This window comes from Schistocerca americana, chromosome 4 (genome assembly GCF_021461395.2).
Source record: "Schistocerca americana isolate TAMUIC-IGC-003095 chromosome 4, iqSchAmer2.1, whole genome shotgun sequence".
NCBI classification, from domain to species: Eukaryota; Metazoa; Arthropoda; class Insecta; order Orthoptera; family Acrididae; genus Schistocerca; species Schistocerca americana.
This window is the reverse complement of record NC_060122.1, coordinates 757,873,376-757,897,618: the sequence shown is the minus strand read 5'-3', so window position 1 is coordinate 757,897,618 and position 24,243 is coordinate 757,873,376. Positions and strand designations below refer to the sequence as shown.

Genomic DNA, 24,243 nt, shown 5'->3' with positions numbered 1-24,243 from the left:
ATTTAATGGCATATCAAAATATTTACCTTGTTTTAATGTTTCATAATCAACAACAATATTTTATCTTGTAGAGTATTTCCCTTTTAAAAGCTTGAGTTTTCATTTTCCTATTGATATCTTTACGTTATATTCATTTCATTTTCTGCCCAACAAATAAATTCCACTTTGTCGATTATGTTCTGTACTGGCCAAAATTGTGGCACTGTCTGAACGCAATAGACAGGATCAAGGAGGGAGTCCATCGGAGTACCGGAATCGAACTGGTGCTAGATAACAAAAACCGTGTGCATCGGACGTAGTCCGTGAAGTGAACGAAGCATTTTATGTAGTGAATATTTCAAAATTCGAACGCCTTGATTCTGTGCCAAGACCTGTATCCGTAAGTAAACAAGACGAGTTTGCTGTTGGTAGGGACTGTAAAGATAAACATTGTGTTTCACGCGCAATACTTTTCTCAGTTGAAATTTTAATGGTGGCTTTATGGTATGAGAAATTGCAGTCTGCAAACTGTAGAAGGAACACACATCTAATTTTTTGAAGCACGTTTTCCGCATCTCCAACGGCACACTCCGAGAGGTCAGGATTACCACTGATAAATCGCCACTGCCACAGTTCAAGCCAAACCTACGAGCAACTCTCGTGAAATGTATTTTTATTGTACTTACTTGGTGAATAGATGCCAGGCTACGCTACTTTCTGAAAGTATAGACGTATTAGGTTCCACGTATGTGCAATGTGGCCCGATTTGCAGCAACACCAGCAGCAGCACTCGACACTTATTACTCGTAAAAAAACTAAAATGGAAATCTTTAAAGAAAAATAGGAGGCTGAAATCTGATAATGAAAAGAGACCAGGAATATTTCCAATTCCTTACGCTATATTTCCCTTTAGACCGAGACACAATTTCGGTTAAATATCTTGGAATCTCTCGTCATTTCTCAATGATCTTTCCTTATATAGTGTCAGAACAAAATCCTCCTTCGTCTTCACAAGTTAGGAGACTAAACTGTCCCTTACAAAACCCCAGAATAGTAACTCGTAATCTCAAAACCCATAGTATTAATTAAGAACAAGTTTTGCTACACACCAACATCAAATAATAAGGATCGTTTTTACAATTACATCTATGCTGCTCACTTAAAAAAAAAAAGAAAGAAAGAAAAAAGCCTCCCTGGCATAGCTGTAAGCTAATGTTATACATTCACTCTCATCTTTGTTCCGCGATCCCCTTATCGAATTCCGGATCATCTCTCTCCATACTTTGTGGCATGAAAAACGGAACAAACCCATTTTAACTACTGATTCTACTTTACAAACATAATTTGAAAACATTTTAATTAAATTACACACTCTGAGACAAAAAAAAACGGTGCCCCACAAAGGAATTCTCCGAATGGGACGGAAATGGGTAGATGTGTTATGCATGTACAGACAACCATTGATTACAATTTCATAAAACATGTATAGTTTATTATTCTTCTTCTTTTACGCTGCAAGATTCAGAGATTTTCCAGTTGCACCGCCCATCTTTTCCTCGATCTTTCTTGACTTCTTCTCGCTTTAGCTTTGTGTCGCATGTGTTTGAGAGGTAATCTTTGGCTACTCGTCCTGCTACTATGTGTATTCCATTTGTTCCCTTTACTTGGATTTTATTTAATGTTCTATAGATGTTCAGTTCATTCCTAATTTTATCGTTCTTAATTGTGTCTAAGCTACTATGTTTTTTTGCTGTCTGAATTCTGCTCTCCAGTGTTCATGTGGGACCGACGACTCTTTTCCACACAATTAAGTGGGGATAACTGCAGTCTTATAAAATTACAATCGTGTTTTTTTTCTTCAGAATACTTATCTTCTCTGATCTCTAATATATTCATATTTAATGGCGTATCAGAGATATTTAAAGCATTTAACTTGTTTTAATATTTCATTATCAACAACAATATTTTATATTCTAGAGTCTTTTGAAGGCTTGAGTTTTCATTTTCCTATTGATAGCTATGAAGAGTGGACTGGAAAACCAGAAGACTTATAAACTCATTGTACCTTAATCAAAAAGTTTCAGTTAAAGTGAGAGGAGAAAGTACAAACTGGATCAGACTAGGGAAAGGAGTAAGACAAGGATGCTGTTTATCACCTACTCTTTTCAACCTGTACTTGGAAAATATGATTGACCAATGCTCATTAGATGACAAAGGAGTAGAAATTGGAGGAAGAAGAGTAGGGTCCTTGAGATTTGCTGATGACATGGTCCTTCTAGCCACAAGGGAAAAAGAATTACAGGATTTGGTGGACACCATTGCAACTAACGGAAAAAAATATAGAATGAAAATTAACACAAATAAAACAAAAGTATTGGCAATAGGAGGAAATAAGGAAATAAAAATTGTGCTGAATGGAGAAACACTAGAGCAGGTGCAAAATTTTAAGTATCTTGGAAGCAGGATAGACACCGACTGGAAGTTCAAAATGGTTCAAATGGCTCTGAGCACTATGGGACTCAACATCTTAGGTCATAAGTCCCCTAGAACTTAGAACTACTTAAACCTAACTAACCCAAGGACATCACACACACCTATGCCCGAGGCAGGATTCGAACCTGCGACCGTAGCAGTCCCGCGCCGACTGGAAGTGCACCACAGAAATTAAAACAAGGATAGCAATGGCAAAAGAGGCGTTTTATAAGAAAAGGAGAATCTTCTGCAGCGGTATGGACAGAGAACTCAGAAAGAGACTCATAAAATGTCTTGTATGGAGTGTTCTTCTATATGGTGCTGAAACATGGACTATGAGGAAAAAAGACAGAGAAAGGCTGGAGGCTTTTGAGATCTGGACATGGCGGAAAATGGAATGAGTAAGTTGGATGGATAGAGTAAAAAATGAAGAGGTGCTGAGAAGAGTGGGAGAGAAAAGGCAGTTACTAGATGTAATAAAGAGAAGAAAAAGAAATTGGATTGGGCATATATTAAGAAAGAATGACGGACTGATAAAAACAGTTTTAGAAGGTTATGTAGAAGGGTAAAGGAAGCGAGGAAGGAAGAGATTCCAGATACTGGATGACATGATGGACGGTACAACATACAGCAGCCTTAAGAAGGAAGCAATGGATCGCAGAAAATGGAGAGGCAAAGAACCTGCTAATATAGCAGAAAACTGATGATGATGATGATCTTTACGTTATATTCTTTTCATAGCGAGGAAGGAAGAGATTCCAGATACTGGATGACATGATGGACGGTACAACATACAGCAGCCTTAAGAAGGAAGCAATGGATCGCAGAAAATGAAGAGGCAAAGAACCTGCTAATATAGCAGATAACTGATGATGATGACGATCTTTACGTTATATTCTTTTCATATTCTGCCCAACAAATAAACTCCACTTTGTCGATTATGTTCTGTACTGGCCAAAATTGTGGCACTGTCTGAACGCAGTAGACAGGATCAAGGAGGGAGTCCATTGGAGTACCTGCATCGAACTGGTGCTAGGTAACAAAAGCCGTGTGCATCGGACGTAGTCCGTGAAGTGAACGAAGCATTTCATGTAGTGCATATTTTAAAATTCGGTCGCCTGGATTCTGTGCCAAGACCTACATCCGTAAGTAAATAAGACGATTTTAATGTTGGCAAGGGCTGTGAAGATAAGCATTGTGTTTTACGTGCAATACTTTTCCGCGATTGAAATTTTAATGGTGGCTTTATGGTATGAGAAACTGCATTCTGCAAACTGTAGAAGAATCACTTATCTAATTTTTAGAAGCGCGTTTTCCGCATTTCCCACGGCACACTCTGAGAGGCTAGCATTACCACTGATAAATCGCCACTGCCACAGTTCAAGTCAAACCCGCGAGAAACGCTCGTGAAATGTATTTTCATTTTAGTTACTTGGTGACTAGACGCCAAGCTATGCTGCTTTCTGAAAATATCGACATACCAGGTTCCACGTATGTGCAATGTGGCCCGATCTGCAGCAACACCAACAGCAGCACTCGAGACATATTACTCGTAAAAAAACTAAAATGGAAATCTTTAAAGAAAAATAGGAGGCTGGAATCTGATAATGAAAAGAGATCAGAAATATTTCGAATAACTTGCGCTATATTTCCCTTTCGAATGAGACACAATTTCGGTTAAATATCTTGGAATCTTTCGTCATTTCTCAATGATCTTTCCTCATACAATCTCAGAACAAAATCCTTCTTCGTCTTCACAAGTTCTAAGACTAATCTCCTCTCTAGAAAAGAAATATCTTGGAATCTTTCGTCATTTCTCAATGATCTTTCCTCATACAATCTCAGAACAAAATCCTTCTTCGTCTTCACAAGTTCTAAGACTAATCTCCTCTCTAGAAAAGTCCAAAATAGTAACTTGTAATCTCAAAACCCATAACATTAATTAATAATAAGTTTTGCTACATAGCAATATCAAAGAATAGAAATCGTTTCCACAATTACATCCATGCCACTTATTAAAAAAAAAAAAAATAAAGCTTCCCTGGCACAGCTCTAAGTTAATGTTATACATTCACTCTCGTCTTTATTCCACGAACCCCTTATCCAATCCCGGATCGCCTCTCTCCACCGTTTGCGGCATGAAAAACGAAACAAACCCATTTTAACTACTGCTTCCACCTTACCACCATAATTTGAAAACATTTAACTGAAATTACACTCTCTAAGACAAAAAGCGGTTCCCACAAAGGAATTATCCGAGTGTGATGGAAATGGATAGATGTGCTGTGCATGTACAGACAAACAGTTGATTACAATTTCATAAAACATGTATGGCTTATTCAAGAGAAAGAGCCTCCCAAACTGAGCAAGTCAGTAACGCGTTGGTGCACTTCTGGCCTTTATGCAAGCTGTTATCCGGCTTGGCATTGTTTAACAGGGTTCTAGGATATCGTTCTGTGGGATATCGTACCAGATTCTGTCCAATCGATGCGTTAGATCATTAAAATGCCGAATTGGTTTGAGAGCTCTACCCATAATGCCCCAAACGTTCTAAGTGCCCAAGGTAGGGTTCGGTAAGTAAGAAGACAAGCAGTAGAAACCCTTGCCGAGTGCGAGATGGCATTAACTTACTGAGATGTAAGGTCAAGATGGCTTGCCATGAAAGGCAACAAAACGGGGCGTTGAATGTCGTCGACGTATCGTTGTTGTGTAGGGGAAATGCCTTCGCTGGTCGTCGAATGCTCAGGTCGAAGCGTAACTCCTCACTGAATACTAGTCCAGTAAATGAGATTACAGGCGGAAGACATGTCTGGAGACTTCCCCGACTGTGGTGGAATAGCAACCTGACAATCCTCCACCCTATGGCCCGAAACCCGGGAGTGGTGTCATGGTGTGCCATTTCTTTTCATACCTGAACCCCTTTTGTTATGATTCTCGTCGTCCGTTGTTATGATGACAGGTGGTCAATGCTAAATAGAAACATATATTGCAGGTTTGGCAGAGAAGTCGGTAAGGAGCTGGGTGCGTAGTCTGTATATGCAACGACTGAAATAACTAGTAGTCGTTGGTAAGAAAATAGTATACAGGGTGTTACAAAAAGGTACGGCCAAACTTTCAGGAAACATTCCTCACACACAAATAAAGAAAAGATGTTATGTGGACATGTGTCCGGAAACGCTTAATTTCCACGTTAGAGCTCACTTTAGTTTCGTCAGTATGTACTGTACTTCCTCGATTCACCGCCAGTTGGCCCAATTGAAGGAAGGTAATGTTGACTTCGGTGCTTGTGTTGACATCCGACTCATTGCTCTACAGTACTAGCATCAAGCACATCAGTACGTAGCATCAACAGGATAGTGTTCATCACGAACGTAGTTTTGAAGTCAGTGCAATATTTACAAATGCGGAGTTGGCAGTTGCCTATTTGATGTATGGATTAGCACGGGGCAATAGCCGTGGTGTGGTACATTACTATCGAGACAGATTTCCAGAAAGAAGGTGTCCCGACAGGAAGACGTTCGAAGCAATTGATCGGCGTCTTAGGGAGCACGGAACATTCCAGCCTATGACTCGCGACTGGGGAAGACCTAGAACGACGAGGACACCTGCAATGGACGAAGCAATTCTTCGTGCAATTGACGATAACCCTAATTTCTGCGTCAGAGAAGTAACTGCTGTACAAGGTAACGTTGACCACGTCACTGTATGGAGAGTGCTACGGGAGAACCAGTTGTTTCCGTACCATTTACAGCGCGTACAGGCACTGTCAGCAGCTGATTGGCCTCCACGGGTGCACTTCTGCGAATGGTTCATCCAACAATGTGTCAATCCTCATTTCAGTGCAAATGTTCTCTTTACGGATGAGGTTTCATTCCAACGTGATCAAATTGTAAATTTTCACAATCAACGTGTGTGGGCTGACGCAAATCCGCACGCAATTGTGCAATCACGTCATCAACACAGATTTTCTCTGAACGTTTGGGCAGGCATTGTTGGTAATGTCTTGATTGGGCCCCATGTTCTCCCACCTACGCTCAATGAAGCACCTTATCATGATTTCATACGGGATACTCTACCTGTGCTGCTAGAACATGTGCATTTACAAGTACGACACTACATGTGGTTCATGCACGATGGAGCTCCTACAAATTTTAGTCGAAGTGTTCGTACGCTTCTCATCAACAGATTCGGTGACCGATGGATTGGTAGAGGCGGACAAATTCCATGGCCTCCACGCTCTCCTGACCTCAACCCTCTTGACTTTCATTTATGGGGGCATTTGAAGCTCTTGTCTACGCAACCCCGGTACCAAATGTAGAGACTCTTCGTGCTCGTATTGTGGACGGCTGTGATACAATACGCCATTCTCCAGGGCTGCATCAGCGCATCAGGGATTCCATGCGACGGAGGGTGGATGCATGTATCCTCGCTAACGGAGATCATTTTGAACATTTCCTGTAACAAAGTGTTTGAAGTCACGCCGGTACGTTCTGTTGCTGTGTGTTTCCATTCTATGGTTAATGTAATTTGAAGAGGAGTAATAAAATGAGCTCTAACATGGAAAGTAAGCGTTTCCGGACACATGTCCTCATAACATATTTTCTTTCTTTGTGTGTGAGGAATGTTTTCTGAAAGTTTGGCCGTACCTTTTTGTAACACCCTGTATATTGTACTTGTGTTGCAGGCTTCTTCATATGCGGCATACATATAATTACAAACAGATATCTAGAGAGGCTTTACTTATGCCATACTTGACTAAGCGCCTTGTTAGAGGTTGCTTCCTATCAGCTGAAGGCTATGCTACATTCCTAGTTGACGTCCCGAGCAAGAGTGGACGAGAGTTCGCTAGATACTTGTCACAAGCCGCGGAGCGGCGCTAGTCGCGACTCGCGGGTCCAGCGATCTCTATTACGGACGCGGTCGATATCTGCAACCTCTAACAAGTGTGGTATCGAACGTAGATACCACACCTTTCGTTTTCATCTGCGGCAGCCTTACAGCACAGTGGTAAGTGCTTCATTCCAAGCCATTCTGGGCTTACATTTCACACGGCGAGAGTTTCTACTGCTTGTCTTCGTGCTCTTGGCCAACAAGGTCATCGGGTCTCTCTCCAATAGAGGATGTTGGGACATAGTGGATAGCGCCCTCCAACCGGCTCGTGATTTTGACCATCTAACGCGCTCATTGGACAGAATTTGGCGCGGTATCCCTCAGGACAACGTCCTACAACTCTGTCAATCAATGTCAAGCAGAATAATTGCCTGCAACTGGGCCAGGAGTGGTCCAACGCGTTACTGTCTTGCACAATTTGTGAAGCCCTTTCTCTTGAATAAATTATCCGTTTCTTCACAAATTGTAATCGTTTGTTTGTCTGTACATGTTCATCACACCTACCGATTTCTGTCTCATTGGGATAATTTCTTCGTGGTGCATCTTTTTTTATTTTTCTAGAGTATAATTCCTTTGTGTGCTGCGAGAAATTATATGCACTTCCTTAGGGATGCAAAAGACTCTCCTTGCGAAAGAAAATCGAGTGTTAACTATTAGTCACACGGGCACCGATTTTCATAGGTACAGACGAAGTACACTACTGGCTCAATCTTGTTAGATGAACACGCAGCAACTGAAGCTACAAAGCAGTTATGGGTTGCTCATTTTGGACGGCTACTCAAACAGCTGGCAGATTGCATCAGACTGTGATTAGGGACAGGTTGTAAAGTTGTCACCTATTTACGAAGAAGTTGTCACCTATTTGCAAAGCCCTAGTGTCATCTATCTGTGACGCACTAATTGTATTTTGCTTGTACCTCTTCATACCTATATGCCAGTAGAGATGACCTCCTCAAAACTCGAGCACTTTATCCAAGACGTGATCGTCTCCTACAGTTCCACACATTGTCGCTTACTCCTGTCCCATCGTAGTAAGTTATGACTTACATAGAAGGTATTACAACGTTGCTCCATTGTTTCTGTAAGATACTGTTTAGGCACAATCTTTCGCCTATTCACCAACTAGTTTACTGCTTCTTCCGTACCCTCCTGCATCCTACTTTTCGATTCTTGTAGTTCGTTTTTTGTTTCCATGATTCGCTCTGCTACATTCTTCATATGTATAGCTTGAGAAACTTCTCCGTCAGTTGTAGAGCAAAATAGATACTACAGCAGTGTTCAAAAGTTAACCAGAATTAAGTACTGAAAGTACATTTAATAACAAGCACGTCAGAAGACTTAGAGAGAAAATAAATTTGGCTTATAACGACGACTAAAACATGTAATTAGAAGATCTTCAAAGTTTAAACGTATTTGTAATAACAATAATGGTAATTTTTCGTAAGCAAACAAGACAGGAGTAGCAGTATAGCTGGCACGCATATGCTTTCCAGCAATATGACATGCCATCTACGAAGTGATTTCAGAGGTCTATTACCAATGATACCATTTCGGAGAAAAATTTCTGCGTAGGTCTACATCAATCTTTGGTTGATATTCATTATGAGCAAGCCGTCTCTCTAAAGCCTAAAGCACTCCGTCTTCAGGCCACAAGTGGCCCATCGGGACCATCCGACCGCCGTTTCATCCTCAGTTGAGGATGCGGATAGGAGGGGCGTGTGGTCAGCACACCGCTCTCCCGGTCGTTATGATGGTTTTCTATGACCGGAGCCGCTACTATTCGGTCGAGTAGCTCCTCAATTGGCATCACGAGGCTGAGTGCACCCCGAAAAATGGCAACAGTTCATGGCGGCTGCATGGTCACCCATCCAAGTACCAGCCACGCCCGACAGCGCTTAACTTCGGTGATCTCACGGGAACCGGTGTATCCACTGCGGCAAGGCCGTTGCCTCTCTAAACCCTAAAACATCGCAAACTATGACCTTCATGAGCTTTTCTCGCATCTGAGAAGTCCCTGTCCAGTCAGCCAGATGTAGATATTCCACAATTTTCCTGTATCACGTAAACGGTTGTTCCCTAGAAAAGGACATGATTTGTTTACTTGCTGGTCTGTTCTCCAATCTGAGCTTGTGCCCTATCTCTAATGATCTTGTGGTTGATGGGACGTGAAACCCTAAACCTCTTTTTTTTTTCTTTGTGGCTAGCCCATACAAGGATTCATCCACCAGATCTCCAAGACACAAACTAACATTATCGTCTGTAAAGAGAAAAACAGCACCAACTGCATTGTGGCTATAGTACCTTGTATATGTACTCCTAACCACCAGCGAAGATGTGACAGTGAGTCCATGAGTATGTTCCCATGTACGAAGATGAGGATCATTCTCAATGTTACTGAGGGTACCCTCATTGCCGAGAGCTAGCCATTCATTCCTACAAGTCTGGCAGTCAGGTGAACTGCTCTGTGCTTCCGATAGAGTGCTTATCGGAACACAGCGATTCCGGATGCATACGTCATTGGATTTCATAGCGCCGTTAAGGCCAGATAAGAGTTGAGTCGTCTCCCTCGGTCGATCACATACTAGCCTGTGATGGATATTTCCTGTGTGTCGCAATCGACGCCGAAGATTCGCAACTGTGTTGCAAATACGCTTCACTTGTATCAAAATGGCTCTGAGCGCTATGGGACTCAACTGCTGAGGTCATTAGTCCCCTAGAACTTAGAACTAGTTAAACCTAACTAACCTAAGGACATCACAAACATCCATGCCCGAGGCAGGATTCGAACCTGCGATGTAGCGGTCTTGCGGTTCCAGACTGCAGCGCCTTTAACCGCACGGCCACTTCGGCCGGCTCACTTGTATCACCCAGGCTTCATATTATAGGCGGCTTCACTCAAATTGTACTGTAGGTACATGTCCTTGGCACTCACAAGTAAACCTACCCAAGGGATACGCTTTGATTGTGGTCGTCTTTGAATATGTTGTAGTGTACAACAAAATAAAACACATATATTTTTTCGTACGTATACACGCAGCCTTGAAGGGGGTGAGACACCCCCTTGCAAAGACCTCAGTTTAATATTTCTGAATGAATACTGTTGAAACGTTAACACATCTGAAAAAGACTTTTGATTTAAGTTCTGTAGCTTTTAATGTACGTTTGATCGAAAAGTTATTTTCTCGAGATCGCCTACCCCCACTATTTTCTTTTTCAGTTCGACATTTTACTAACAGCAAAACGAATAACATCGCTTATACAAAATTGATTCATATATATATAAGAAGAAGGAACCGGTTGGTAGGACATGTTCTGAGGCATCAATGGATCACAAATTTAGCATTGGAGGGCAGCGTGGAGGGTAAAAATCGTAGAGGGAGACCAATAGGTGAATACACTAAGCAGATTCAGAAGGATGTAGGTTGCAGTAAGTACTGGGAGATGAAGAAGCTTGCACAGGATAGAGTAGCATGGAGAGCTGTATCAAACCAGTCTCAGGACTGAAGACCACAACAACAACACATATGATGAAGTGGTGATCAAGGTGTTTCAGCCCCTCTGCCGCACATGCGCATGAATAAAAAAATACTAGTCTCTTTTTTTTTTTGCTCTATCAAGACCGAAGGGTATACTTTGGCTAAGTTTACTTGTCAGCTCTGTGCCACTGCGTGTTCACTTCGTGTGTTTTATGGGTGTTGTCAGCATCTTAAATGCTGAATTGATAAATTCATTTATGAGCGCTTATAAGTTCACTTAAGTATTTGTGTGTGTGTGTGTGTGTGTGAGAGAGAGAGAGAGAGAGAGAGAGAGAGAGAGAGAGAGAGAAAGAAGTAGATAAACAAATACACACACACACACACACACACACACACACACACACATACACAAGCGAGTGAGAGAGTGAGGTTGCGTACAGTACGACACAGGACTCTTATTGTGGAGGGCGACAGATTAAATTCCCCTCGGACCATCCAGATTTAGGTTTACCGTGACTTCCTTATACTGTTCAAGGCATTCCTCTGAAAAAGACACATTCGATTTATCAAATCAGAGCTTGTGCTCGGTCATTAACGACGTCGTCGTCGATGGGATGTTAAAGCTTGATCTTCGTTCCTTTCAACACACACACACACACACACACACACACACAACACTATAATACGATATGAATTTATTAACTCTGCGCTGACAATACTCACAAAACACAATAAAATCAAATGAACGCTTATCAACACAGTACCGAGTGCAAAGGAAATGTAGCTACAATACAGTTTGGGCGAAGCCACCTACAATATAATATTCGGGGAATTGAAGTACGCATACAGACCAAATACAGTTGAAAGAAAAATGTTCTTCTAAAAGCTGAAAGAGGCGAGCAGTGTAGGTGATATTAAGTTCTTCTCGGGTACAATCTCTGCTAACAAAGAAGGAAAACCCGGTACTGTCAAAAAAATGTGAAAAAGAAATTGCTCTGACCTTCTCATCTGAAAGAAAAACTGTTTCAACTGCCTAGAAATCGAAATACGTATTATATATTTCAAATTTTTACAGAAACGCCACTAATGGTGCTACAGCTGTAAAAAGAGCCTAGACAAAATAAATAATTAAATAAGTTCGTAATCTTGTTTCGCGATCACTACAATTACGAGACCGTGTTGAAAAGTAGTTTCTCCGAATATTCTGTATGAAACATCTTAAAGCTTTTGAAAAACACAAACACTGTTCACATTCTTTATCTTTATTCTTCATATTTACATGTTTATTTCTCGACATCGTCACCCCGGCGACGAACCCCGCCGACGAACATATTTCTCCCAACGAGAGACCCGTTTGCTGATACCGTCAGTTTGACTTTGTTGACAGAGCCACAGCGTCACCTCTGCTTGCACCGCTTCGTGTTTCTTAAGTTTTGGAAACAGATGAAAATCGGCTGGTGCCAAGTCGAGACTGCGTGGAGGATGGTCGATGACAGTGAACGCAGGGAGTCAGAGTGCTGTAGATGTCGCGGAGCTCGTCTGTGGTTTGGCATTCTCTTGCTGAAGGAGACTGCGCTCCACGTTAGGGCGAACTCGACCCGATAAAAAAAGCACGCTGTCTCTCATAGACTGTCATAGTTACGTTACAGACCGCCATATTACACGCCACAATTGGGAGCCCTTTGCATTGAGAACAGAATAAAAAATTCGGAGGCATTACGTTTCAGCACGTCCTCGTATAATGGTAAGACAGAGGTTTCGGAACCAGATTTTAAGCTGCAAAAAATTTACAGAGCAGATGTGAAGGCGCTATAATTTACTGGTTATGAACTGTAGGTTAAAACTGAATAAATTTTAGAAAGGTAGTAAATTAAAACCCAGAGCCTGGATAAATTCAAGGAGGCATTGGTCGCCGAGCTTTTCAAATGGAGCATTAACCAACTACTAATTGAAACAGGGGAAATTAATACAGTAGAAGACGAATACCCATTCGAGATATGGAATAGCAAAATGAATGCAGCATTAGACGAATATACATTCGAGGTATGAAATAATGAAATGAATACAATAGAAGACGAATATACATTCGAGTTACGAAACAGTGAAGGCAGCCAAGAATCAAGCAGACGAAAGACACAGTCCAGTATAAATCACTGAATAACACACGAGGTATAGCGTTTAACTGATGAATGGAGAAAATATAAAAATCCGGAAAGTTGAGCAGAAAAATGAGAGAACAGACCAATAAAAGAAATGGAGACACAATGAGGAAAATAGTAAAGCAGGAATGGCTAAAAGAAGAATGTAAAGCTGTAGAGTATTCGTGGCTATGAGAAACTTACAATAGATGTGTGCTGCCTGTTTGAAAAACAAACTTTCGAAGGGAGGCAGCTGTATGATATAAAGAGTTCAGATGACAGATAAGAACCAAGGAAAGAAGGGAAGACCGAAAGTTGGAAGGAACAGATAGCAAGACTATACATAGAAAACGTACTTTAATACAATATTACGCAAAGCAAAGAAAAAGTGGATGAATATTACGTGTGAGACATGATACTGCGAGAAATGTTTGACGGACCTCTGAAAGACCGTAAGTTAAAACAAGCCACAGAAGTCCCAGGGAACTATTGAGATCCTTGGTAGAACATATGATGACTCAACTATTCTACCTTACATGCAATGTGTGTAAGACAGGCGAAAAACCCTTCAAGGAGAATGTAATACTTTCATTCCCAGAGAAGCCTCGTAGTGACAGGTGTTAACGTTAGATAATCGTCAGTTAAATAAATCATGCTTCTAAACACTGACACTAGTTTTCAGGCGCTCAGTCCGGAACCGCGCAACTGCTACGGTCGCAGGTTCGAATCCTGCCTCGGGCATGGATGTGTGTGATGTCCTTAGGCTAGTTAGGTTTAAGTAGTTCAAAGTTCTAGGGGACTTATGACCACAGATGTTAAGTCCCATAGTGCTCAGAACCATTTGAACCATTTTGACACTAGTTATTTATAGAAGAATATAATGTCTGATAGGTGCAGATCTCGGGAAAGATATGGGTTCGGAGAAATTTAGTAATACCCGAAGCAATAATGATCCGACGACAATCTTAGAAGATATGCTGAAGAAAGGCAAAGCTACGTTTATAGAACTGGTAGGTTTACAGAAAAATTTTGACTATAAACTCATTGAAATTCTGAAAGCAAGGGGCAGCCGTTATCTACAATTTGTTCAGAAATCAGGCTGCAGTTACATGAATGGAAAGTAGTAGCCAACACGAAAGTAAGAGGAGTAAAAAATCCTAGCAAACCTAGTCTCTAAAAGCTATGAACACTTCTTCATCTCCGATACTGTGAAACGAATCACTTGTACTGCAAACTCTGTGCTCTCCACATTTTGGGAGGAGGTAGTATGAACCAAAACGAGAAAAACATTATCTGATAAACATGGGCTCCAAAATTCATACCTTAGTCCTACGAGCACTTGTTCAATAGATGAGATGTATTTCACAGTAGCGAAGATGAACAACTGCTCGTAGGACTAAGGTATGCACTTCACAACTCATATTTACTTTCACCTCTTAAAATGCGGAAAGCATAGTTCTTTTAGTAGAAGAGATTTGTTTCACAGCACCGAAGATGTAGAAGTGCTCACAGCTGTTAAGGTATGTGTTTCAGAGCCCACGGTTACTAGACATTTTTGCTTCGAATGATCGTTCCTATCATATCTCTGAGTACTGACCATTCCTCCTGGGTCGTAGATGGGAGACAAATATGGGAAGCAGGTTAAAATAGATGCAGGTTTATTAGAAATGCAGAGATGATGAGGCAGAGGATAAACTAGAGTGATGAACTGTAAAACTAGCCTTCGAATTGAAGACCACAATACCCCTTCACTCCATTTGGACGGAGGCTGAGCAGCCGACTGCCTTTACCCCAACGGTTTAAAATATAAACAAAAACGAATCTATGTATGTAAATGGTAGAACAATTAAACTGGTTTTATTATAAAAAGATGAACTTCATGGATTGTAATTATATGGAATTGAACTACTGATGTTCTTATTAACAATGAAAATTAAGCTAAATGGTAACATAAAAAGGTAGCTAAAAGATGTTTCTGACAGAGGGCGATCCTGAAACGAAGGCCTACAGTTTCACTAAAAATTTAAGGATCTCACTGGGGACGATTAGCAGAAGGAAATATTACGTATATTCCACGTGGAATGTGGAAATACGTATAGGAGCCTGTTCGACTGTAACTATGGAGATGCGTTTAGTTGTGCGGGTGGACTGTAGGAAAAGGAAGTAGGAGACTGGGGTGTGGGTAAGGGTGAAGTATGGGGAGGAGAGTGATAAAGACGGAAGGGCGAAACGAGTCCTGGTGAGTGAAGAAGGGACAGGATGGATAAATATCGGGGCTCTGAAGAAGCCATTTTCTGAATTCTTTGGAGTTGTATTCTTTGTCAGCCTGTTGAAGATTTCGGACGGAGTGTCTTGGCGGCGAAACGGCCACACATAGTCGGGACCTGATTGAACCGGGTAGATTTTGTCCTGGAACTCTAACGCAGAGGGGCGTGATAATCTCTTTGTTGCATTTTAAGTGCGTGTGATAACACCTGAACATCGGTGTTTTTAGAGTTTCAAGCAACTGCATAAGAGTGTTTCGTTTTGTGGTAATCAGTACAACTCAGTTGTACTATCAAATGAACTTTGCAAAGCCAACATTCTCTGAACTTCCAACTCCTTTCAAAAGTACTTCTCGTTTTTTTTACTGATTGCTCAACGAAAAGACTGAATAACATATTCGGCAATCTACAACTCTTGTAACTTCCTCCTTAACCATTGTTCTCCTTCACGCCCTTCGACGGTTATAACTGCAGTCTGGTTTCTGTACAAGTTGCAAATAACTTTTCGCTCCCTGCAATTTACCCTTACTACCCTTCGAAGATCAAATAATGTTTTACACTGAAAGTTTGCAAAAGCTTTAAATGTACAAATGCTACAAACGTAGGTTTGTCTCTCTTCAGTCTATGATACGTCATAGGGACAGTATGGCATTACGTGTTTCTACAGTTCTCCGGAACTCATCTCAACTTCCCTGAAGTCGATTTCGACCAGTTTCTGTCAACAATTCGTGTCGGTATTTTGCAACCATAACTTGTTAAACTGATGTTTCGGTATCATTCCCACCTGTCAGTATCTGCGTTCCTTGGAATAGGATTTATTACATTCTTCTTCAAGTCTGAGGGTGTTTCCCCATCCTGATATATCTTGTTTACAAGATTGAATAGTTTTGTATGGCTGGGCCTCCCAAGGATTTCAATAATTCTGAGGGAATGTCGTCTACTACCGGGTACTCATTTCCACTGATATCTTTCAGAGGTCTGTCAAATTATTCTCGCCGTATCGTATATCCGATTCCATCTTCATTTATTCGCTCTTTTTTATCTTGATATTGTCTTCAAGTTTGAATGCCTTACATAAACCCTTCATATTTCTTCCACCTTTCGGTCTCCCCTTTTTTGCGTAGCCACCTGAGCTCATAATATTCATACATGTGCTTCTGTTTTCACCATTCTCTTTTATTTTTCTATATGTGCTGGATCTATCTTTCCACCAGGCATACATGCTTCTACAGCCTTGTAATTCTCGTCTAGCTATTCCCTCTTTACTGCTTCGTACTTTATATCAGCCTTATCTTTTAAACGCGTGTATTTCTTTTTCCCTGCTTCACGATAAAACAACAATAAAGAAGAAAGAAAAAGACCGAATTCACGAAAGCACTTTAAACATTTTTGATAAACGTATGTTAAAATCAAGTGGATAAACACGAGGTCTAGCGGTTCTAGGCGCTCAGTCCGGAACCGCGCGACTGCTACGGTCGCGGGTTCGAATCCTGCATCGGGCATGGATGTGTGTGATGTCCTTAGATTAGTTAGGTTTAAGTAGTTCTAAGTTCTAGGGGACTGATGACCACAGATGTTAAGTCCCATAGTGCTCAGATCCATTTGAACCACCATTTGATAAACACGAGGTGCCAACTTCATACAGCTCTCCACGCACTATTTAAGTGTTACTTACAGTTTCCGAATATTTTCAGACTGGAAACAATCTTCAAAAGGAGCACTGTACTTTCAATAAAAACTTAAAATTTTACTGTCTTTTTAGGGAAGGTCATAATTTTACCGCAGTAAACATCTAGGCTCTAACATTTAGATAACAAGGAAGTTAGATGATGCGTAGCGTTAGCACGTGCCGTACACTATGTACATGTGTTGTATTCATCAGAAAATGGCTTAATAATTGTCTTGTGCAATTATATTTATTATGTCACAGTCAAACCACATTACTGTTCAGTAGAGGTAATTTATACTTTACTGTTCTTATCAACAGCTTTTGATTAATGTGCAGACTGTCTCTTTATAATCACTTGTTCAAGAACAATAACAATTACGTTCTATACAAACGTCCATCATGATCAAAAAGTCAGTATAAATTTGAAAACTTAATAGACCACGGAATAACATAGAAAGAGAGGTAAAAATTGACACACATGCTTGGAATGACATAGGGGTTTTATTAGAACAATAAAAAAACAAAGTTCACAAAATGTTCGACAGATGGCACTGGACAGCAAAACGTCAGTGACTGCGCATGACAATCGTGTATAAAAGGAGCTGTAATGAGAGAGAGAATCAGATGCGCCAGCAGTCGCAGCATGTTGACGTTACCTGAAAAGGCGCTTTTAGTGAAGCTGTATTATCAGAATGGGGAATGTTCTAGTTCAGCGTTACGATCCTATCGCCATAGGAAGGGGATTCGAACGGGTGAAGGTCCGCTGACAAATGCAGCTGTGGCGAGAATGATTTTGAAGTTCGAAGCCACGGGTTGTTTAGACGATAGACCCCGTAGTGGCCGACCGAGCACAAGGCGTAATGCTGTTGAGACAGTCCAGGAAGAAATGGAGACTGTAGCGGGTTCGTCTATGCACGGGGAAGTCAGCGCTCGTGCAGTCGCACGTCGCACCGGCATTCCATACACTACTGTTTGGTTGGCACTTGCTATCCGTACAAAATCCATCGGTATCATGAACTGTTACCTGACTATTTAGTGAAGCGGACGGCATTTGCGGTGTGAACGTTTCAAAAGATGGCGGAAGATGACGATTGGTTGAGTAACGTGTTGTGGACCGACGAAGCTCATTTCACGCTCCTAGGGTCTGTCGAAGTCCACAACTGCAGAATTTGGGCTACCGAAAATCCTAGAACTGTCCTGGAAACTCCATTGCACGACGAGAAAGTCACCGTATGGGTTGGATTTACCACATCTACAGTTATCGGGCCTTTTTTCTTCTAGGAAATGCGTGATTCTGGTTTTGTGACTGCTACCGTGACGGGTGAGAGGTACGCCGATATGTTACAAAATCGCATTATCCCCAGCCTGGCTGATAAACACCTGCTGGAACGTACGATGTTTATGCATGATGGTGCTCCACCCCATATTGCTAGACGCGTGAAAGATATCTTGCGCGGGTCGTTTGGTTATGATTGTGTGCTCAGCCGCCACTTTCGTCATGCTTGGCCTCCCAGGTCCCCAGACCTCAGTCCGTGCGATTATTGGCTTTGGGGTTACCTGAAGTCGCAAGTGTATCGTGATCGACCGACATCACTAGGGATGCTGAAAGAAAACATCCAACGGCAGTGCCTCACCATAACTCCGGACATGCTTTACAGTGCTGTTCACAACATTATTCCTATTGTTGAGGAATGATGGTGGACATATTGAGCATTTCCTGTAAAGAACATCATCTTTGCTTTGTCTTACTTTGTTATGCTAATTATTGCTATTCTGATCAGATGAAGCGCTATCTTTCGGACATTTTTTGAACTTTTGTATTTTTTTGGTTCTAATAAAACCCCATGCCATTCCAAGGTCGTATGTCAATTTGTACCTCTCTATCTACACTATTCCGTGATTTACTCAGTTTTCAAATTTATACTGACTCTTTGATATATTGAAAGGTGGCTACACTGAGCCACAGCGCGAGAGATTGCGCCAAAGAGTATTATTCACCCGCCTCCACTGGCAGTGCTTGGGGAGAACTCGTGGTAGTCAGTGCTTGGGGAGAACTCGTAGTAGTCAGTGCTTGTTGAGATGTGCTAGTGAAAAGTGCTGGTCGAGAACTCGTAGTAGGCAGTGCTTGCTGAGATGTGATACTGGAGAGTTCTTGTTGAGATGTGGTAGTAGAGAGTCGGTGTGGAGATATATTGTAATGATTAGAGTGATTTTCGTCAATACATGAAGGTAAAAGAAAAAAAATTTTCCTTATCTTTTTATTATCTCAATGTCTTAAATAATGCGTCATTACAGGTTCAGTCAACAAAGCATCTGGCGTGTGTTCTTGTATTAGAGTGTAATTCTGGGCTACTTGCGCAATTATAGTATTTCTAATTTTTTTTATCACGTCAGTATAAATGGTATTTGAAATTTCTTGTCTTATTGAAGAAGAACCGTGCCAGATGTGTACGTTGAGTCATACTTCCACACACAGAACAGTTATACTTGTGCCTTGGTTTTGTAGGTTTTATAGTTGCTGGGGACTTAATTAATTAATTGTGTTAACGAAAATTTTCATTTCATTCTTTGTTGTTGTTCTATGCAGTCAGATTGCGTAATAATACTAGTCAGGGCCAACCGTTTACGAGACAGAGCGTAATCGGACTTACAGTTACGAAAAATAAAAATCATTTTCAAACATTATTTAATTAAGCCCCCATGCACGTGGCGACCGCTGCTTCGGATCGTCCCTTGGAATTCTTCTGATTGTAAAAATAGTAGACAGTAGTATTGTTGTAGTAATTTGTAGTTTAGTATTTGTAGTCTATATTGCATGTGTAGATTTGGTAATTGTCATTCTTCTAATGGTATTTTTTTTCAGATTTCAATTTTATTGTCTTGTATACGTGTTTGACAATTTAGTGCAATTATTTCAATTGTTCGTTAATCGTGTTTGAGGGAAATATTTCGTGTGGATGGTATTGTTGAAGATAAGGAGTCATTGTGTATAATTTTCGTACAGTGACGAGTTTTGTATGTTTTGTAAATGATTTCGCGATCGATGAAAAAGGCAAAAATGATGAATAGTGAGAATGACGAAATTGTTAACATGGCGAACTCGCCAACACAGGAGAACAGTATGATGAATGATGAAGTTGAAAACAATTTAATAAGTCGAGAAAATAGTCCGGAAACAGTTCAAAATTTTTCTCAATCAGAAAATTCACAGATTACGTGGTTAACTACAGAAGAAATGGAGCAGTTAATGAGTGCAATATTAAATTTGGGATCAGAAATAGGAACAATTAGAACTGAGATGAAAGCAATGACAACACGGTTATGCTCAAAAATAGGAACAATTGAAACAGAAATAGGAACAATTAAAACCGAAATGAAAGCAGTGGGATCACAGTTACGATCTGAATTACAAACTGATATGGGAACAATGGAAACACAGTTAGGCTCACGAACAGGGACATGTTTCAAATACATGAAAGACGAATCAAATAAAGAAATTAGAGAAGAAGTACAACCGATTTTGAAGGCTCACAATAATAGCTTAATTTCAACAGAAATTAGACAAGAGGAACAGGGCAGGGAACAGGAAGAAAAAGATCGCGTGATAGTACAGAAATTTTCAGAGTTAATGTGCACACGATAAGGAAGAAACACTTGAGAGAATCGAGGAGTCCGTATCAAATGACAGATTAAATAACATAACACAACAATATGAACAGTTAACTACCAAATGTGTCAATACTGAAACCCGAGTCGCGACACTTACGGAAGACGTAAATAAACAGAAAGGACAATTAAGGGACTCATCAGAAAGAGTTGAGGAGATCTCAGATAAATTGACTAGTCTTAGTTTAGCAGAGGGGTTTGAAGAAAGTAATTTATTTCATTTACGGGATGCAATAAGAGAGCGCGAGGCGCGTGAACTTGACAATAATCGACATTCGGACAGGGACAGGCGCGGTAGGTCTTTGTCGCCACGAGGCGAAAACTTTGACTATAAACACTTTTTGACTGTTCGGAAATTTAAGATCTTTCGTAATTCTAAGAATGACATACATCCATGTGCATGGTTAGATCAATTTATGTACGCACTTCCGCCAAATTTGCCTCTAAGTCACAAACTAGAAATTATGTGCAGCTATTAAAGTCCTCAGGGGGTTCACTACTCTAAGTGAATATGTGCCATAGCGTGCATAGGGCCCCGAGCTGTAGTGGTGCTATTTCTCTTTTAGTTTTCTGCACCGCTGCCTACTCTTTTACTATTCTTTGCATCTGTCAAAAACAACTCTTCTACTATCAATCTATCTAGACAGTAGATAAACAATAACCGGATATGACTATTTTACACAAAAGTGATTTCGGAAATTACCGTTTGGACTTACTGTATCTTCAGCAGCATTCATTCGTAGCTTAAACGAAATTTTACCTGTTTATCTTCGTGACAATATTACTTGATATGTTGACGATATTCTTATTGCTAAACATTCTTGGAGTGAGCACAACAAAATTTTGGATTCATTATTACGTATTTTTGTAAGAGTTGGCATTACAGTGAACTTGGAAAAATCTGAATTTGGTCGTTCTCAGGTGAAATTTCTCGGTCACATTATTTCTACAGAAGGTATTCTTCCTGATCCAGAGAAATTAGACGCTATTCGTAATTATGCTGTTCCTACCACAAAACGTGATGTTCGTAGTTTCCTTGGTGTCTGTAATTTTCTTAGACGCTTTGTTAGATTGGACAATTTGGCCACACCTCGTTTATGTGAACTATCCGGAAAGAATTCTAATTGGTGTTGGGATGAGGAAGCTCAGTCAGAATTTGAACAGCTTCGTGATGCTTTAGTTGCTGCTCCACTTCTTTCACATCCGGATTTATCTAAAGATTTTTGTTTGGCGACGGACTCATCATACAAGGGCCTAGGGGCACACTTATTTCAAGAGATAGAAAAAAACGGCGTTGTAGTACAAAAGACTATTGCATTTGGAAGTCGTGTTCTCTCTAAATCAGAAAAAAATTATTCGATTACGGAACTTGAAGCTTTGGCTGTTGTATGGGCTTTCACAAAATTTCGCACATTTTTGTTTGGCAGACATACTAAGGTTTACACCGATCATCGAGCTCTGGAATTTCTTATGTCGACAAAATTAACTCATGGCAGATTGTCACGATGGGCGCTGTACCTACAGGAATTTGACTTTAGTATTGTTTACATACAGGGTTCTTCAAATATTGTTGCTGATGCTTTATCACGTGCACCTATGGGTTTGAAACAAAGTGCTGAAGAGGACTGCATAGAAAACAATTATTGTTTGATGTATATTCAAGGTGTTGCGTTTGAGAACTTTATTTCGTCTTCGCTCCAGGACATCGCTAAGGAGCAAAATAAGGATCCAATCTGGAAGGACATTAAGGAGAAGTGGAGGAGAAAGGAAAGCGTAGCGATTAGACAGCATTATTTAGTTCGCAATGACATTCTTTTTAAACGAAAATCGGTCGACAACTCTGTTTGGTTAGTTTGTATTCCTGAAGAGTGGGTCAATAAATTGATTTGGTATACGCATTTCAGTTATGCACACTTTGGTCCCAGAAAATGCTTTCATAAATTACGGGAAAATTGCTACTTCAGTAATATGGAAAAACGTATTCGATCTGTTCTGGCCAAATGCAAATTATGTCAAAAGGCTAAGCCGCCAACAATTTCTCACAGAGCACCGTTGTTTCCTATCATTCCAGCGAAATTAAAGGACAAGGCTGCAGTCGATTTGTTCGGTCCAGTGGTTCGTTCTACTAATGGTTTTGCGTACATTTTCGTAGAAGTGGAGTTGACATCAAAATATGTGTGTTTTACACCGTTACGCAAAGCAACAGCTCGTTCAGTATCTAATGCTTTCATCAAACATTTTCTTAAAGAAGTGGGTCATGTTGATAAGGTTATATCAGATAATGGATCACAGTTTCGTTCTAAAATTTGGCTTCGTACTCTACGGCGTCGTAAAATTAAACCAATTTTCATTTCACTCTTTCACCCTCAATCTAACGCTTCAGAGAGATGGATGAAGGAAATCAATAAATTGTGTCGTCTTTATTGTCATCAGAATCACAGAACTTGGGATCAGTATCTTCATATTTTTCTGCGGTAGCGTTCTCGCTTCCCACGCTCGGGTTCCCGGGTTCGATTCCCGGCGGGGTCAGGGATTTTCTCTGCCTCGTGATGGCTGGGTGTTGTGTGCTGTCCTTAGGTTAGTTAGGTTTAAGTAGTTTTAAGTTCTAGGGAACTAATGACCATAGATGTGAAGTCCCATAGTGCTCAGAGCCATTTGAACCATTTCATATTTTTCAAAACATTCTGAATGAACTTCGTAATGACTCAACTTCTTTACCGCCTATACTGATACTAAAAAACAAAGCACCGACAAATCGCATATCTGAAATCGTTCCTTTTCCGCCTACACGGAAACTGCGGCAGTCTGAAGTTGTCAACCTGGCTCTACAAAATATTGCATCTGCGGCTGCTAGGAGAGAGAAATCAGCTAAACATCCTGGTCGTTTAAAAATCTTTTCAGTTGGTCAAAAGGTGTTAATTAAGTCTCATCGTTTGTCTCACAAAGGAAAAGGCTTGTGTCGCAAATTTTTTCTGCTTTATAACGGTCCATATAGAATTCGCAAAATCATTCATGATAACACTGTTGAAGTAGAAACTCTTAAATCACGACGCTCTAAGGGAATACATCATATATCTAACGTTAAAATTTTTGTGGAATGATATACTTTTGAAAAATTTTTGTGGAATGACATACTTTTGAGAAACTAACAGTTACATGTAAACACACGGAGAATGCAAGGATACCGCGCTGTGTTTTGGCGGCAGCATATACTCAAAGCAACAGTCAAGTCTGCGCGCCGCACAAGGCAGTCGTTGACCGCATACAATTACTTCCTACGTCACGCGCCTACAGCTGATCGAGCACTCAGTGCGAATGCACTGACAGCCGTAAATAAATACACAGTTTAATTTCTCCGATTAAATTCAGTATAAAGCTATAGTGACTTGATGAATTATGTTATTAACATTCAGTATTATTCAGGATACGGTTCTATAAAATATTTAAGAACTTCAGGCAAATTCTGTGCGTGTCCGACGTAAAGACGACTTGCTATCGAGAAATTTTCAGGAAGAATGTAATTTCGAAGAAAAAAGTAATAAACTAAAAAGGTAACTATTAATTGAGTTCATTTTTCAGGTAACATATTTCCACTTAGGTACGTACTTTAGACGTAATTTGCTGCTCGCGATTACGTGATTCATACTTTGTGCTAAATTTCATGTTCTATGAAATTATTTGTGAAGCGA

The 24,243-nt window shown here is 40.5% G+C and overlaps 1 protein-coding gene and 1 pseudogene across 2 annotated transcripts in view; one reads left to right on the top strand and one right to left on the bottom strand.

Annotated features, from left to right (window-relative positions):
• LOC124613148 overlaps positions 1-24,243 on the top strand; it is a 192,761-nt gene that overhangs the window by 71,873 nt on the left and 96,645 nt on the right. The window lies entirely within an intron of this gene.
• Positions 9,175-9,291, bottom strand: LOC124614646 (annotated as a pseudogene).